Source organism: Anabrus simplex, chromosome 1 (genome assembly GCF_040414725.1).
Source record: "Anabrus simplex isolate iqAnaSimp1 chromosome 1, ASM4041472v1, whole genome shotgun sequence".
NCBI lineage: Eukaryota > Metazoa > Arthropoda > Insecta > Orthoptera > Tettigoniidae > Anabrus > Anabrus simplex.
Window position 1 is genome coordinate 1,008,756,851 of NC_090265.1, and position 16,877 is coordinate 1,008,773,727.

The 16,877-nt window shown below is 41.8% G+C and overlaps 1 protein-coding gene across 1 annotated transcript in view; it reads left to right on the forward strand.

Annotated features, from left to right (window-relative positions):
- Positions 1-14,667: 14,667 nt before the first annotated feature.
- The window catches only part of LOC136875622 (uncharacterized), a 73,381-nt gene continuing 71,171 nt past the window's right edge, over positions 14,668-16,877 (forward strand). The window contains exon 1 of the mRNA XM_068228138.1: positions 14,668-14,804. The gene's annotated coding sequence lies outside the window, so the exon portion shown is untranslated. The remainder of the gene's footprint in view (positions 14,805-16,877) is intronic.

Consider the following 16,877-nt stretch of genomic DNA (forward strand, 5'->3'; position numbering starts at 1 on the left):
GGACGCATTTTCTTTAAATGTAGTCATTCCCATGAACATGTGGCTTCTTAATTTGTACATGAGTACAGTCTACAGTTCCGAGAGCATAAGGGAAGCCAAAACGTTCTTGCCAGTTAGCCCATGCTTCCTGCATCTAAGCAACATTTGTTGGAATTTTATCTAATAATCTGCTTTCATTTCTGTTCATGTCAAAACCTGCCAAAATGCTTTTGACACAGTGTTCCGAGATGTCTTCAACTCCACTCTGAAACCTAGGGTCACCACATAACGCAAGAAGATTTACATGTTTTCTTCATTTGTTAGTGCACCACTTCTTGTTTCTTTGGAGTGCACGAGGAAATGCTCCGCTAACCATTCAGCATGTTCCTTGAAAATCTACAGCCTGTTTTCAGTCATCCGACTGGGTCACGAATGGAACTAATGAAGCCCCCATCTAGCGGCGAGGATAGGAATCGTGCCGGCTGCCGAAGCCTGTCGCACTCCTTTGGGGTAATGATTAATGACTGACAGATGAAATTAAATGAAATTCGAGAGTGTTGCTGGAATGAAAGATGACAGCAAAAACCGAAGTACCCGGAGAAAAACCTGCCCCGCCACCGCTTTGCCTTGCACAAATCTCACATGGAGTGACCGAGATTTGAACCACGGAACCCAAAGGTGAAAGGCCGGCGCGCTGCCGCCTGGGCCACAGAGGCTCTTCAGCATGCTCCTTACTGGACCTATAGATATATAACTCTCTGTAATCAAGTTGAGATGATTCTTTTTGAAGTTTATATAATTTTCTTTTCCGATTAACTACCACCATAACCTCTGCCATGCCAATGAACTTGATGTTATCATTTGAAGTCACCTACTGAATTAGCTCAAGGAAACATGAGCAGGCGCTTACCGGAAAGAGTTCGTGCTTTATCTTTATTCACCAGAAATCTGGAGAGCCCACTCTGCTACTCGAGCGACTGGAGTGTGTGCTCAAGGTCAGATGTCTGCTGTGAGTGATTGCTTCCGACAGGCGGTTTCTATTCACCTCATTGCGAGTGCCTGCTCTAAATTCGCGAGTAAATAGTGCGTGCTCATTTTATTCACATCACCCAATACGTCCGCCTCTGTGGTGTAGTGGTTAGCGTTATTAGCTGCCACCCCAGGAGGCCCGGGTTCGATTCCCGGCTCTGCCACGAAATTTGAAAAGTGTTATGAGGGCTGGAACGGGGTCCACTCAGCCTCTGGAGGTCAACTGAGTAGAGGTGGGTTCGATTCCCACCTCAGCCATCCTGAAAGTGGTTTTCCGTGGTTTCCCACTTCTTTTCCAGGCAAATGCCGGGATGGTACCTAACTTAAGGCCACGGCCGCTTCCTTCCCTCTTCCTTGCCTGTCCCATCCAATCATCCCATCCCTCCACAAGGCCCCTGTTCAGCATAGCAGGCGAGGCCGCCTGGGCGAGGTACTGGTCATTCTCCCCAGTTGTATCCCTGACCCAAAGTCTGAATCTCCAGGACACTGCCCTTGATGCGGTAGAGGTGGGATCCTTCGCTGAGTCCGAGGGAAAACCGACCCTGGAGGGTAAACAGATTACCAACGAACGAACCACCCAATACGTGTATTGACTGTTTCTGTGCTATGTTTGTGACGGCGAATGCAAAGTGAGTCTCGACCTACAAGTGGCCACGACTGGTCTGTGGTCCGACAGCTGCGTACTCCGACTGGCAAACCGAGCAGAGGAGCGGTGGCCACGGCTCTACCATGGCTCTACGCCTCTGTATCCGGGAGACGGAGACACCATCGGCTGTCCTGAGAATGGTTTTCCGAGGTTTTATATTCTCCTGCACTAAGGCGAATGCCAGGACAATTCCTAGTATAGGCCACGGCCGTCAATCCTTTCACCTTCTCCGATACAAATCTCTCGGCCTGAGAGACGGCGTCGCCGTCTACGAGGTCCACCTTCCCCTTCAGGGGAGGAATGAAAACATTTTGTAGTAGTATTTGTGATTGTTGGTTTCGTCGTCTTGTTTTAATTGTACCTCACCGGATACCAACGACAACCTGTAGTATGTTCCGAGCTGTCAGCGGAGAGATGGCGTGGAATGACATCAGTAGACGAATAAGTTTGAGTGGCGTCTTTAAAAGTAGGAAAGATCACAATATGAAGATAAAGTTGGAATTCAAGAGGACAAATTGGGGCAAATATTCATTTATAGGAAGGGTAGTTAGGACTGGAATAACTTACCAAGGGATATGTTCAATAAATTTCCAATTTCTTTGAAATAATTTAAGAAAAGGCTAGGAAAACAACATATAAGGAATCTGCCCCCTGGGCAACTGCCCCAAATGCAGATCAGGATTGATTGATTGATTGATTGATTGATTGATCGATTGATTGATTGATTGATTGATTGATTGATTGATTGATTGATTGATTGATTGATTGATTGATTGATTGATTGATTGATTGATTGATTGATTGATTGATTGATTGATTGATTGATTGATTGATTGATTGATTGATTGATTGATTGATTGATTGATTGATTGATTGATTGATTGATTGATTGATTGATTGATTGATTGATTGATTGATTGATTGATTGATTGATTGATTGATTGATTGATGGATGGATGGATGGATGGATGGATGGATGGATGGATTGATTGATTGATTGATTGATTGATTGATTGATTGATTGATTGATTGATTGATTGATTGATTGATTGATTGATTGATTGATTGATTGATTGATTGATTGATTGAACGTAGCGATCTTCACGGGCATGTCGGAAACCCACCAGGCGACGGGTTTGACCCAAATCAACCGGCGCATGACGCCAAACCACCATCATCACCACCACCACCACCATCAACAACAACAACCACACTAATGTCAACCCGACCTTCCCTGGGCGATGTTTCCCTAAAAAATGATTCTCACTAAACGTCCCCCCCCCCCACATGTGGACTTTGTACCACTTTCTAACTCATTCGAACCTCTTTCAACACTGACCAGTGATAGCAGAGCTCCTGAGGCGTTTGTCCCGCCCAGTACGATACGCCTCGAAAAGAGACTGAGGCCAGCCCTTCAGACAGTGCGTCTGAGTCTGCTCAGAAGGCGACTGCCAAGAGCACTGCTACTGATAGGGGCTCGAGCGAGTGGAGACAGCCCCCATACCCAAGAAGAAGTCGTTTCCGCCGATAGTGGTGTACGATAAATAGCACTATCAGCAGCACAACCGCTACTTGAAAGCACACTGCACTGATGACATAAGGATCATCAACACTAGGGATGTCCTTAAGTTTCATGTCGATTCTGAAGGCGATTCTAAGCTGGTAACACAATTTTCGAATAGAGTACCGCTCAGTTCTGCACTCATCAATCACCGAGGCAACGCGTCCTCGAGGTAATCATTCGAAATACTGTGTCAACAGGAAATGTTGACTGGGTGAGGGAAGAACTTATTGCACCCAGGTACCTATCCAAGCACATTTTTCAGTTCACTAGCCAGGATACTGCCACCAATAACGTAATCCCACTTAGTGTAATGTTCACATACCATTTATTCCCTGCGGCGCGACCTGTGTGTCTCCAGGGTAAACGTTGAATCTTATCGAGGTAGGGAAGGGCTCTCCCAGTGTTATAAATAATCAAGGCTGGGACACACAGCCAGTTTCTGTAAGATGCCCCAGTGCTATGTTAAATGCGGTGAAAACCACTGATCTGCAGCCTGCCTGCTCACCCCGGAGCCGGCAGCGAAATGTGTTAATTGCGGCGGGAAACAACCAGCATCGTGCAGAGTATGCAACCTCTTCAAGGAGGCTGACGAAGAAAAGAAAATAGTACAGCACTTAAAAGCTCTGAAAAATAGTTCTCTTTCGAACGCTGTTGGTTGCGCTGCTGCCCCCTCCGCACCTGCACACACGCTGCACTGGTGATGTGAGGGCCGTTAACACTAGGGATGTCCCTACTTTTCACTTCGATTCTGAAGGCGATTATAAGTTGGTAACACAATATTTCAGAAAAGAGTAACGCTCAGTTCTACACTCATCAACTGCCGAGCCAGCGCCCTTCAAGCACTGCGACGACCTTTTCTGACTGGTGATTTAGGCGACATTATTGATCTGTGCAAGCAGGTCAATTTTATTAGACTCCTCCCCTTATTAAAGGAAAAAATTGAAAACTTGTACAAATCAGAGTCTTGCAGAGAGGCCCAGCCCATGAGCTGCTTCGGCAGTAGGCTGCAATGGGCTTTGAAAGGCTCGAACTATAGTTGGGAACGGAGCAGTTGCTCCTATGCTTGCAATCGGTAGTGCGAGTGCAGCGCTCCCTCCGGTATTCTCCGGTAGTAAACTGTTGCTTGGTAACAAATCGTTGTTTTCGGTGAGCGAGCGGAGGACGGAGGAACAGTACTCAATGTGTGCTCGCTTGCAGTTCCAGTAGTGGAGCGCAACGGATGTGGTAGCGTCGTAGTAAATACTGCTTTATAAGTATGAAGAAGGCGAATATATGAAATATATACATTCTCATTTATCGTTAGTGTTTAATAATATATATATATAATACCCGTAACACGATTCTCGTTCAAAGTCCCGATGAATGCGGAGTTATGCTACCCGCCAAACTCGTTCCCCTGCGGCCATGTCAGCTGCGCGTAGCGGGGAAGTGAAACGTCACGACTGAGTAACATGTTCCAGAGTCGTGCTACGTCAGGTGGAATGTTCCATTTCCTTCCATCATTAATTTCTTTCAGACAGATTATTGGTATTAAAAAATGAACATCACTGCATAGCCTGATTTTTATAGTTATAACCCCTAAATTTTATGGAAATCCGTTTAACGATACGACAGATATTGGTATTCACGACGCCCAGGGAACAGTGGATAAATAGGCGAGCATTTCGCTCGTCAGATCAGTGTACCTTGTGCCACAGTCGAGGCCGGTCGATCGGCTGTTGGTCCTGCTGTCACCGTGATGCTCGTCGCCAGTTCTACTTTCCGATGGGAGTTCAAATTCGCGCATCAGTGGACTTTGATTCTACGAACGCATCTCCAAGACTTAGAAAAATTACAGTGTGATTTGCGTGTGGTAATAGGAGTTGTGTACAAGTTAAGACGCGAACAATTTAGGCGTGTAACTCTTTACAGGAACAGTGCAATTTGAATTAGTACGATACTACGTTACCAAGTACTTAAATGTAATTTAAAGTTTAAATTACCAGTGATGATAGAAATTGAATGACAGTATTTAAACTTCACATTGACTGCTAATGGTGAGAGAACCTTGTCGTTCGAGAAACTTCGACTGTACATAATTTTGTCTTTGGTCCTAACGAGTGATAAACCTGTGCCGATAGTAAGACGTAATTCAGTACAGGTGATTGAATTTAGTGACAGTGATACTATACGTTTTTTTACAAGCTACTGACACAGGTAGTTGAAATTAACAATGCCATTGAACTTAAGACTGTGGTTAAATAAACAGATATAGTTATTATTTCTCGTATCGAACCCAGGACGGTTCTAGAAAAGACAGTGTTTCTTCATTTATCGAGAGCGGGAGTAAATTCCTCCCAGAATAAATTCTTTGATTTCATTTGTTTCTAATTCGGACTTGAACTGTGTGGAATGTTGTATTTCCTACGTCACGATTCCACCGAAATTTTCATCTTTAAGTTTGATAAAGTGACATATTTATTTCCGTGGTTGAGACCTTACAGATGTAATTTTGAGTTCAGTTCATCAGCAACAACTGTGTTTGTAGTGGATCCCACCGTGAAGTCAAATGTGCAGACCACTACTAACCATTATCTACTCTGTGCAGGCCAGTTACTTAGGGTCTATTTCCTGTCCAGTGCCACATTACAACTAAAACTACAGTTGCTCCTCGACCATCCGGACTTCGAGACACTCAGGTCCTTCAAGAGGTTCAAGACCAGCTCGGAAGATGGTGGCACCACAAGTAGACTTTCTGACCCACAATGCATCAGAGTCAATTCCACCCCAGGGAGAGGTATCCATTACAACTGAAGAGCTGAGATGATGTTGAAGCCTGATTTTCTTTCATGAATAAACTTTTTTTAAACAGTTATTGCTTCATTATACTTATTTGCTTCCCTCTCACCTGTAACCATTCAGATAGTGACCGGTCACAACCTGGGCCGAGTCTTATGTAGAGCTAATCGCCAAATTAAGTTTTTACGGTTACAGAGAGGGAAGATAAGTATAAATGGCGCCCAACGTGGGGCTCGATCTGAATAACATATCAGGATACATAAGTGTAAATGACACTCAGATGTGATAGGAGTTATCTACAGCGTACAAGTATAACATAAGAAACACTTAGATGAAGATCAGACTTTCAGAACTTGACCTGAATGGATCTTACAATCATGTTAAAGTACAGAAATAATTTTCAGATCATACTAAGTCTAGTGAAGTGCTGTGTTTAAAATATTAACATGGATCGTGTGCTGTATAATGAGAGCAATCTTAAATTAACGGACTAATTTTGAACTTAGTTGGATTCATTCAAAAGTCAATACTTGGTTATATTCGGACACTGAACTACCACAAATATTTTTTTCTCTCTCTCTTCAAAGTGTGATTTTGATTTTGATGTTGTATGTGAAATATTTGCCTCAGTGATTATTTTACAAACTGTCTACCATTGAACATTAATGGTGATATTTGCAAATTTTATAAGTGATCAAATATAATATTGTCAAAATGGAAAGTATATTAGCAGCTATTGAAGCTTTAAAAATTAGCGTGAATGAAAGGATTTCGGAATCTAACACCAATTTATCACGACGTATTCAGGAGTCCAATGCAAACTTAGAAGCTCGCCTAGGTGCTCGCATTAATGAGTCAAACACTAACTTGGAAGCTCGCATTAATGAAGCAAACGCGGCTACTAGTCAACTCGGCGTTAACTTGGAAGCACGTATTAACGAGTCTAATACCAATTTTGAAACTCGTATTACTCAAATGACGGAAAATGTACATAGTAAATTTTCTGAGATAAATACAAACCTTGAACGTAGACTCACCAAGGCTGGTTCAGAAATCGAAAAGAGATTCTCTGATACCAATGCTAAAATTAATTCTCAATTTACAGAGATCAATGAACGCCTCACCCGTGAGTTAGACACAGTAAAAGAGGACATAAAAACAAGTCGCGGATTTAAAGACTGCCTTTCCTACATCCCAACAATTAATTGATCAAGTAGGGAGTTTAAAAGCAGAATTCCAAGAATCGCATGCACATCTTTCACAAGCGCAAGCTAAGATTGCGTCAATACAGGATAATATTCGTGAGTCTTTTAAGAGTGGTATTCACAAGCTAACTAGTGAAGTAGACTTATTGAAAACTAAACAAGAAGAAACTGACAAACATGTTAAAACCCAATTAAATAACGCACACACACAGATCACTTGCATAAGTCATGACGTTGTCGAAGTCAAAAAGGATCTCGAAAAAGAAGTTAAAAATGTAGAAACTTCCATTAGTAGTCAGCTCAAAGTCATTAAATTAGATCTGCAAGGTAAAATTGAAACACTCAGTGATAGAGTTTCTCAAGTGGAAAAGGACGGGACAGCACCAAGCATTCTCGACACTAGCGGAAGCACTTCTCACATTTCCCAAATTATACGAATGTCTGATGACAAACCTGCGAGGTTCTCCGGAAGGGAAGAATATACCGCAAAGGAATTTCTCCTCAATCTTGATGAATATTTTTAGAGAATCAAGTAAGATCTGATTGTAAGTTAAGAATAGCTTCCCGATTACTCGAAGGAAGAGCGCTAACATGGTACTCGGCATTCAAGTTTAATATTAAAACTTACGATGATTTTAAAGAAGCACTTTCGAAAAGATTTTGGAATTCAGAGATTCAACATTTAATTAAATTACAGCTATATTCAAGAAAGTACACCACAGCAATTAATTCCTCACGCTATTCCGAATTTTTACTATCACAATTAAAAAAGATGCAATTTTTTGATCCACCACTACCCGAACATGAATTAATTCAAGTAGTAATACTTCAATTTCCTACGCATGTTCAAGAGATTCTTGTTGCGGCCAATGTCCAAGATTTAGAACAGCTTGACGATGTTCTTAGGAGGTTGGACACCGCTCACACGCAGAATCATATTAAGACTAACAAACAGAAAGAAGTCACGAATAACCGCTTGGAAATAAGGTCACAACAGAGACCGAATTCCGAACCGCCCATGGACACGGAACAGAGGAGAGATACACCCTCTCGTTTCCGTGGATTCCGAAGACGCTCATATGGGGATAAAATTTCTTACGGGCGTAATCAAAATTGGAAGAAGCCAACTGAATCAGCTCTCCAAGACCGAAATACACATGGGGCTGAACTCGAAAAAAGATGGAGGGACACACGAGAATATATCCAACGTTGGAATCAGGACGATGGATTACCAGGCGCCGCTTCATTAGAATACCAAGAGAATGTTGGTAGACGAAATGAGACATCCGAGCGAAATCCTGAGTCGAAGGCGCGAACCCCTGCGGCCATGTCAGCTGCGCGTAGCGGGGAAGTGAAACGTCACGACTGAGTAACATGTTCCAGAGTCGTGCTACGTCAGGTGGAATGTTCCATTTCCTTCCATCATTAATTTCTTTCAGACAGATTATTGGTATTAAAAAATGAACATCACTGCATAGCCTGATTTTTATAGTTATAACCCCTAAATTTTATGGAAATCCGTTTAACGATACGACAGATATTGGTATTCACGACGCCCAGGGAACAGTGGATAAATAGGCGAGCATTTCGCTCGTCAGATCAGTGTACCTTGTGCCACAGTCGAGGCCGGTCGATCGGCTGTTGGTCCTGCTGTCACCGTGATGCTCGTCGCCAGTTCTACTTTCCGATGGGAGTTCAAATTCGCGCATCAGTGGACTTTGATTCTACGAACGCATCTCCAAGACTTAGAAAAATTACAGTGTGATTTGCGTGTGGTAATAGGAGTTGTGTACAAGTTAAGACGCGAACAATTTAGGCGTGTAACTCTTTACAGGAACAGTGCAATTTGAATTAGTACGATACTACGTTACCAAGTACTTAAATGTAATTTAAAGTTTAAATTACCAGTGATGATAGAAATTGAATGACAGTATTTAAACTTCACATTGACTGCTAATGGTGAGAGAACCTTGTCGTTCGAGAAACTTCGACTGTACATAATTTTGTCTTTGGTCCTAACGAGTGATAAACCTGTGCCGATAGTAAGACGTAATTCAGTACAGGTGATTGAATTTAGTGACAGTGATACTATACGTTTTTTTACAAGCTACTGACACAGGTAGTTGAAATTAACAATGCCATTGAACTTAAGACTGTGGTTAAATAAACAGATATAGTTATTATTTCTCGTATCGAACCCAGGACGGTTCTAGAAAAGACAGTGTTTCTTCATTTATCGAGAGCGGGAGTAAATTCCTCCCAGAATAAATTCTTTGATTTCATTTGTTTCTAATTCGGACTTGAACTGTGTGGAATGTTGTATTTCCTACGTCACGATTCCACCGAAATTTTCATCTTTAAGTTTGATAAAGTGACATATTTATTTCCGTGGTTGAGACCTTACAGATGTAATTTTGAGTTCAGTTCATCAGCAACAACTGTGTTTGTAGTGGATCCCACCGTGAAGTCAAATGTGCAGACCACTACTAACCATTATCTACTCTGTGCAGGCCAGTTACTTAGGGTCTATTTCCTGTCCAGTGCCACATTACAACTAAAACTACAGTTGCTCCTCGACCATCCGGACTTCGAGACACTCAGGTCCTTCAAGAGGTTCAAGACCAGCTCGGAAGATGGTGGCACCACAAGTAGACTTTCTGACCCACAATGCATCAGAGTCAATTCCACCCCAGGGAGAGGTATCCATTACAACTGAAGAGCTGAGATGATGTTGAAGCCTGATTTTCTTTCATGAATAAACTTTTTTTAAACAGTTATTGCTTCATTATACTTATTTGCTTCCCTCTCACCTGTAACCATTCAGATAGTGACCGGTCACAACCTGGGCCGAGTCTTATGTAGAGCTAGTCGCCAAATTAAGCTTTTACGGTTACAATATATATATCCGATAAAAGTCCATCCAAATTGAATACACCTTTTTCATTATATTTATATTACCTTTGAAGTGCAATATATATGATAGACTATGACAAGCGTTGTCCGGCCCCACTATGAAGGGGGCAACCCGTCCGCCTGTCACCCGGCGGTCCCGGGTTCGATTCCCAGCCAGGTCAGGCATTTTTAATTGTAATTATTATTATCCCTGACCTGGGGACTGGGTATTTGTGATGTCCTTAATCTTCCTTTCCTCACACACAACATTCCACACTACCGCCATTCCAATTACACGCAGGTTCATACAATATGGTGCCAGTAGGGGCAATTTATTATTAAATATTATTTTTAATCTCAATGTGCTGTCCCTACTCATTCAATCGGAATGATCTAATGAAGACATTTATTCTTTCATTTAAGACCCTATCCAACATGGTGCTGTAACACAGAGATGGGCATCTGGCCATCCGCGCTCCTAGTGTTGGGAAGCAGAGGAAGCGAGGCGCTTGTCTTGCAATGGGTGACGTTTGCCAGATCTGGGGACAAAATATGACGGTCACAATTCCAGGAAACGAGCTGGAAGGCAGCAGTCAATTACACCCTGCAGCCTGCTGAGTTAAGAAGTTCTAAATTTAAGTGATCCTTACGTGGTGTGGAGAGGTTGCCAAACCACTTTCTTCGACACTTGTAATATGTTCTTGACTCCTTTACTGACTTTAAAAATTATAAAACTGCATTTAAATAGAAAAAATATGAAAATTAATATTCATTAAATAAAATACACAATCGTCGGACCTTGTACTCACTCTTGGTTCTTACCTGATTACTTACACATACGTTATTTGATGGGCGCCAGCTACAACTCAGTGCAGCAATAATAGAATGAGAATCTTGACTATCTCTAGGGTGTGGGGTAATAAGCTTGCTTTTGACAACATACCATATAAGTTCTGGGAAAAGGAACTGGCGTTCGGTTTCCCCATTAAATTTGAGGTTATCTATTTTTGTCATTGAATACGATAAATTCATTTGATAGAACAAAATATATTTAAATTGTATAGAAAAAATAGTAAGTTTTGCTGCGACAAAACAGATGAGAATATTAAATTTTTACATTGCAACTGAAAGAAACTAGGCATGAATTTGAATTCTTCTTGACCGGACATTTAACAATTATACACGAAATTTATCCCTCACTGGTTCACTTGACTGTACCTTCAACACTTTGAGTGTAATTACGACGTATTCCTTTGATCTGGTGTTTGCTGTAGATGTATCAAGCCTGATTTGGTAATGTATCCTTTTTGTTTCACTGACGACGAAGTATCCATGTGACTGCTTCTCCTCCATCGAGAGGACTTCTTGGTAAGTCTGTCCTATATGACTTCATAGCAAGCCTATCCGTCTATGACTTCGTGGCAAGCCTATCCTTCTAACTGAACTGACCGACTGAGGTCTCACCTTCCACTTGACTCCATCACTGATCACTTATCCATTTGACTTCTTCACTAATGACCGACTGAGGCCTCTCCATTCCGTAGACTCTCGTTGACTCAATGACTGACGCTACAATATGCAGCCACCTTTTATAGACGTTAGTTGGCACACCTACGCAATCTCCAAAAATAACTATGATCTACTCCCACCTCGCGACAAATGTTACACCCTATGGTGAAACCGCCCCCGGCATCCTGGGTATCTCAAAGAAAGTTAGCTCGCCGCTAAACGCGCACGATGACGTAGCGATGACTCTGTAATAACGCCAGCAGTATTTCGCAATGTTACGATGTCACAAGTTATTGCACACACTACATCTACATTTGATATACAGCAACTCTTACTATACATGTTTTAGTGTTAATCTACTCACACGTATATATACATACATTTAACTACAATCACGCAAGCGACAAGCATTGCAGAATTGAATTGAACAATAATAATATAATAATACTAATCTCACAGATAATAATAATACGGACATAATAATAATAATAATAATAATAATAATAATAATAATAATAATAATAATAACACAGGTGGTAAGGTACCTTCAGATTGGACAAAAGCAGTAATTGCACCTGTCTATAAGCAAGGGAACAGGAAGGATTGCAACAACTATAGAGGTATCTCATTGATTAGTATACCAGGCAAAATATTCACTGGCATCTTGGAAGGGAGGGTGCGATCAGTCGTTGAGAGGAAGTTGGATGAAAACCAGTGTGGTTTCAGACCACAGAGAGGCTGTCAGGATCAGATTTTCAGTATGCGCCAGGTAATTGAAAAATGCTACGAGAGGAATAGGCAGATGTGTTTATGTTTCGTAGATCTAGAGAAAGCATATGACAGGGTACCGAGGGAAAAGATGTTCGCCATACTGGGGGACTATGGAATTAAAGGTAGATTATTAAAATCAATCAAAGGCATTTATGTTGACAATTGGGCTTCAGTGAGAATTGATGGTAGAATGAGTTCTTGGTTCAGGGTACTTACAGGAGTTAGACAAGTCTGTAATCTTTCACCTTTGCTGTTCGTAGTTTACATGGATCATCTGCTGAAAGGTATAAAATGGCAGGGAGGAATTCATTTAGGTGGAAATGTAGTAAGCAGTTTGGCCTATGCTGACGACTTGGTCTTAATGGCAGACTGTGCCGAAAACCTGCAGTCCAATATCTTGGAACTTGAAAATAGGTGCAATGAGTATGGTATGAAAATTAGCCTCTCGAAGACTAAAGTGATGTCAGTAGGTAAGAAATTCAACAGAATTGAATGTCAGATTGGTGATACAAAGCTAGAACTGGTCGATAATTTCAGGTATTTAGGTTGTGTGTTCTCCCAGGATGGTAATATAGTAAGTGAGATTGAATTAAGGTGTAGTAAAGCTAATGCAGTGAGCTCGCAGTTGCGATCAGCAGTATTCTGTAAGAAGGAAGTCAGCTCCCAGACGAAACTATCTTTACATCGGTCTGTTTTCAGACCAACTTTGCTTTACGGGAGCGAAAGCTGGGTGGACTCAGGATATGTTATTCATAAGTTAGAAGTAACAGACATGAAAGTAGCAAGAATGATTGCTGGTACAAACAGGTGGGAACAATGGCAGGAGGGTACTCGGAATGAGGAGATAAAGGCTAATTTAGGAATGAACTCGATGGATGAAGCTGTACGCATAAACCGGCTTCGGTGGTGGGGTCATGTGAGGCGAATGGAGGAGGATAGGTTACCTAGGAGAATAATGGACTCTGTTGTGGAGGGTAAGAGAAGTAGAGGTAGACCAAGACGACGATGGTTAGACTCGGTTTCTAACGATTTAAAGATAAGAGGTATAGAACTAAATGAGGCCACAACAATAGTTGCAAATCGAGGATTGTGGCGACGTTTAGTAAATTCTCAAAGGCTTGCAGACTGAACGCTGAAAGGCATAACAGTCTATAATGATTATGTATGTATGTATAATAACACAGATGAAATGATAATAAAAATACATATATCACCTTGTAACGGGATTTGAAACGTTACACACTCTCTTCATTCTTTAACCTTACTTCGTGTCAAGTGCAGTAGACGATTTTGCAACTCTGGCTACAGAAGACGTAATAGACACCGGAATGCCGCTGGAGAGTAGTGGTGTGAGGCGAGGTCGTCATGTTTTGTCCCCAAGTACAGTATAAGTATGTTCAATCATACAACCAAGTTCAGTGTTTGGTGTGCGGCTCTACTTAACTTATTATTATTATTATTATTATTATTATTATTATTATTATTATTATTATTATTATTATTATTAACATTGACCCTCACTATAAAAATTCACCCGTGGCTAGACGTGGAGACGTAACCGGCGATGAACCCGCGACGTTAATCAACTCTCTCAAAAAGGAAGTCGAGAAAAGTGACATAAGTGACTTGACATTTTATGTTCAATAGTGAAAATTCAGTTAGGTTAGGAAAGGTTATTCCAGTATTATTTCAGGAAGATATTAGCAGATATTGACATAAATATGTATTTCGGCCGGGGTGGGGGGAGGTGATCTGAAAATAGCGATACAAAATACGTAACGTGATGTTACTGTCCGGCTCCATGGCTAAATGGTTAGCGTGCTGGCCTTTGGTCGTAGGTGTCCCGGGTTCGATTCCCGGCAGGGTCAGGAATTTTAACCATCATTGGTTACTTTCGCTGGCACGGGGGTTAGGTTTATGTGTCGTCTTCATCATAATTTCATCCTCATCACTCAGGTCGCCTACGGGCGTCAAATCAAGAGACCTGCACCTGGCGAGCCGAACATGTCGAACCCGGTTCTCCTGTGACCAAAGGCCAGCACGCTAACCAAAAAGCACAGACAAGCGATTATAATATCTAGATTTATCATTACCACCCAGCACCAAAACGAGAAATATGAATTACCGGTAGTCATTTTTGCCAATGAAGTTTTGTGCTTCTGTCATGGTTCTGATTAAGCAGTTGTAAACTTCTCTTTATCAGGCTAGAGCGCGAGTGATAATAGCAAGTTAGCAAGTCACGCTACTCGTGCCGGGAGAATCTGATGACGCGTTACGTAACAACAGTGCGTTGCCTGCAGTAGATCTGGCCTTCTGCCGGGGGGCATTTGAAAGCTAATATAACAACATCGCATTGGCTGTTTTGGTAGTAGATCTCGCTCCGCCGAGGACTCAACATCGCCTACGCGCTTTGCATACCTACTTATAGACGGTAAGTACGAATTAACCACGAAGCATGCTTTTTAAATCTTGCATTATTAAAGGCCTACTCAGCCCATCGACGACGGATTTTCATTGGCATTCAACCACAGGACATTGTAGGTTAAGTAATTTTCACCTCACTAAAGTAAATAATGAGAATTAGAAAAGAAAACTCGTTCTTGCGGATTTCAGACCGACAAAGCAGAAAAAGGTGTACATTTGTTATTGTTGTTGCCTCTTATCCGGAGACCCCGTATGTGTAATTCCTTGGGCCTGGACATGGGATAGGTATCTGGGACTTGGTGCAGAGTATTATCCGCCATTTGCTCCCGGAGGATAATAAATCATATCACAGTCACTGTCAGGACTAGAATTTCAACCTCGGCGCTCCAAATTGTGCAGTTTCTCATCCTCGTAATGGAGACTGATTTTTTTTCCCTAGTGGTTTAACGTCGTGCTAACACATCACAGGTTTCTGGCGACTTAAAGATGTAAAAGGGCTAGGACTGAGAAGGTAGCGACCGTGGCCTTAATTGAGGTACAGCCCCAGCATTTTCCTGGTGTGAAAATGGGTGACATGGTAACCTGCCAGCAGCAGCGATTGGGAATTAGAAGTGGGAGGGCACAAAATTTTATAGACAACAAAAAAGTTCTGTTGGTCTAGGGAATATATTGGGGGGGGGGGGGGGGGTAGACAAAAATTGCAAAAATAAAGCTACACAATAGTAGGGTTTTTTTAATGCTCTCTGAGCGAAATTTTGAGAGAGAAGAAAAGGTTGACATTTTACCAAAACTGCAGTAATACTGGTAAGAGGTTTTTTTTAATTTTTTTATTCAGTACTATTCAGTGCAATTAACTTTCACCAAAGGAACAATTACACATGAGCGCAACTAAGGTTTTATGCCATCAGATACTAATCGTGCTTCTACACGCTGCTGCATGAGACTCCACTACCGGTACTTGCTATGGCATTATACGAATCGGTTAGCGAGTCAAATTAAATTTTGTGCGTATTTCCACTAAGTATCTTTTAATATTTAAAAAATTAAAGGAAAAAATTAGGCAAAAGGCAACAGGGTTTGTATAAATTGCTTTTTTAATAATTCCTAGTTGTATGTAAAAATAGGATTTAAAATATTTTTCCCACAAAGTGGGGGGCAACTGCCCCCTCGCCCTCCTCCCAATCGCCATCACTGTTCAGGGCTGCTGACGGTGGGATTCGAGCCCACTGTCTCCCGAATACAAGCTCACAGCTGCGCGACCCTAACCGCACTGCCATCTCGCTCAGTGAGACTGAATTAACATGCTAAGTTACGAAGGCTGAGCGAGTAGTGAGTGGGTTTGATCCCAGCTCAGTCTGGAGTTTATTCACCAAACTCGTGTCGGCAGATTTAATGGCACATAAAAGAATTTCTGTCGTCGCCATAACACCTATCTGTATCGGTGCGACGTAAAGCAACTAGCAAAAAAAAAAAAAAACTTCTGCAAAACACTTTGGAGTCTCTGAAAAACGTAAAAGTAATTAGTGGGACATAAAACCAATGACATTGTTATGATATTATGAACTTTCACATCGATGACTCATGATGCTAATGAATTAACCTGCTGATCAACAGCGGGCAGTTCAAATAGGCCAGGGAACTTGTGTCTAGCGCCTGACAGTGTGCAGCCCGTTGGTGCAGCCACTCGGCTACGCCAAGGCCAATTAGATATCTAGTGCGGCCTTGGGTACGCTCGGGTGAGATCTGTCGAATATACTCGGCTGGGCTCGGTGAGGTCATTCGGCCGATAGTAATGGAATTTGAGTGCCCAAATATTATGCAGTATTCAAATATTACGTTGTTTTAATGTAATTTAAAATTCAATACCGAATGGCAAGGCAGTACCGAGACTATAGTTACTAAGTAGTAGCCTACATTTTTATGGCTTTTGTAATGCAGAGCTGACCTAATTTGCTCCCTCAAGACATCTCCTAGTAAACTTTTAAACTTAAATGAGCACTTCAACCTATTAAAATAATAAAATAAACTGATCGTGCCTCCGTGCGAATGGCAAGGCAATAGCGTAATTAAAATTGCAATA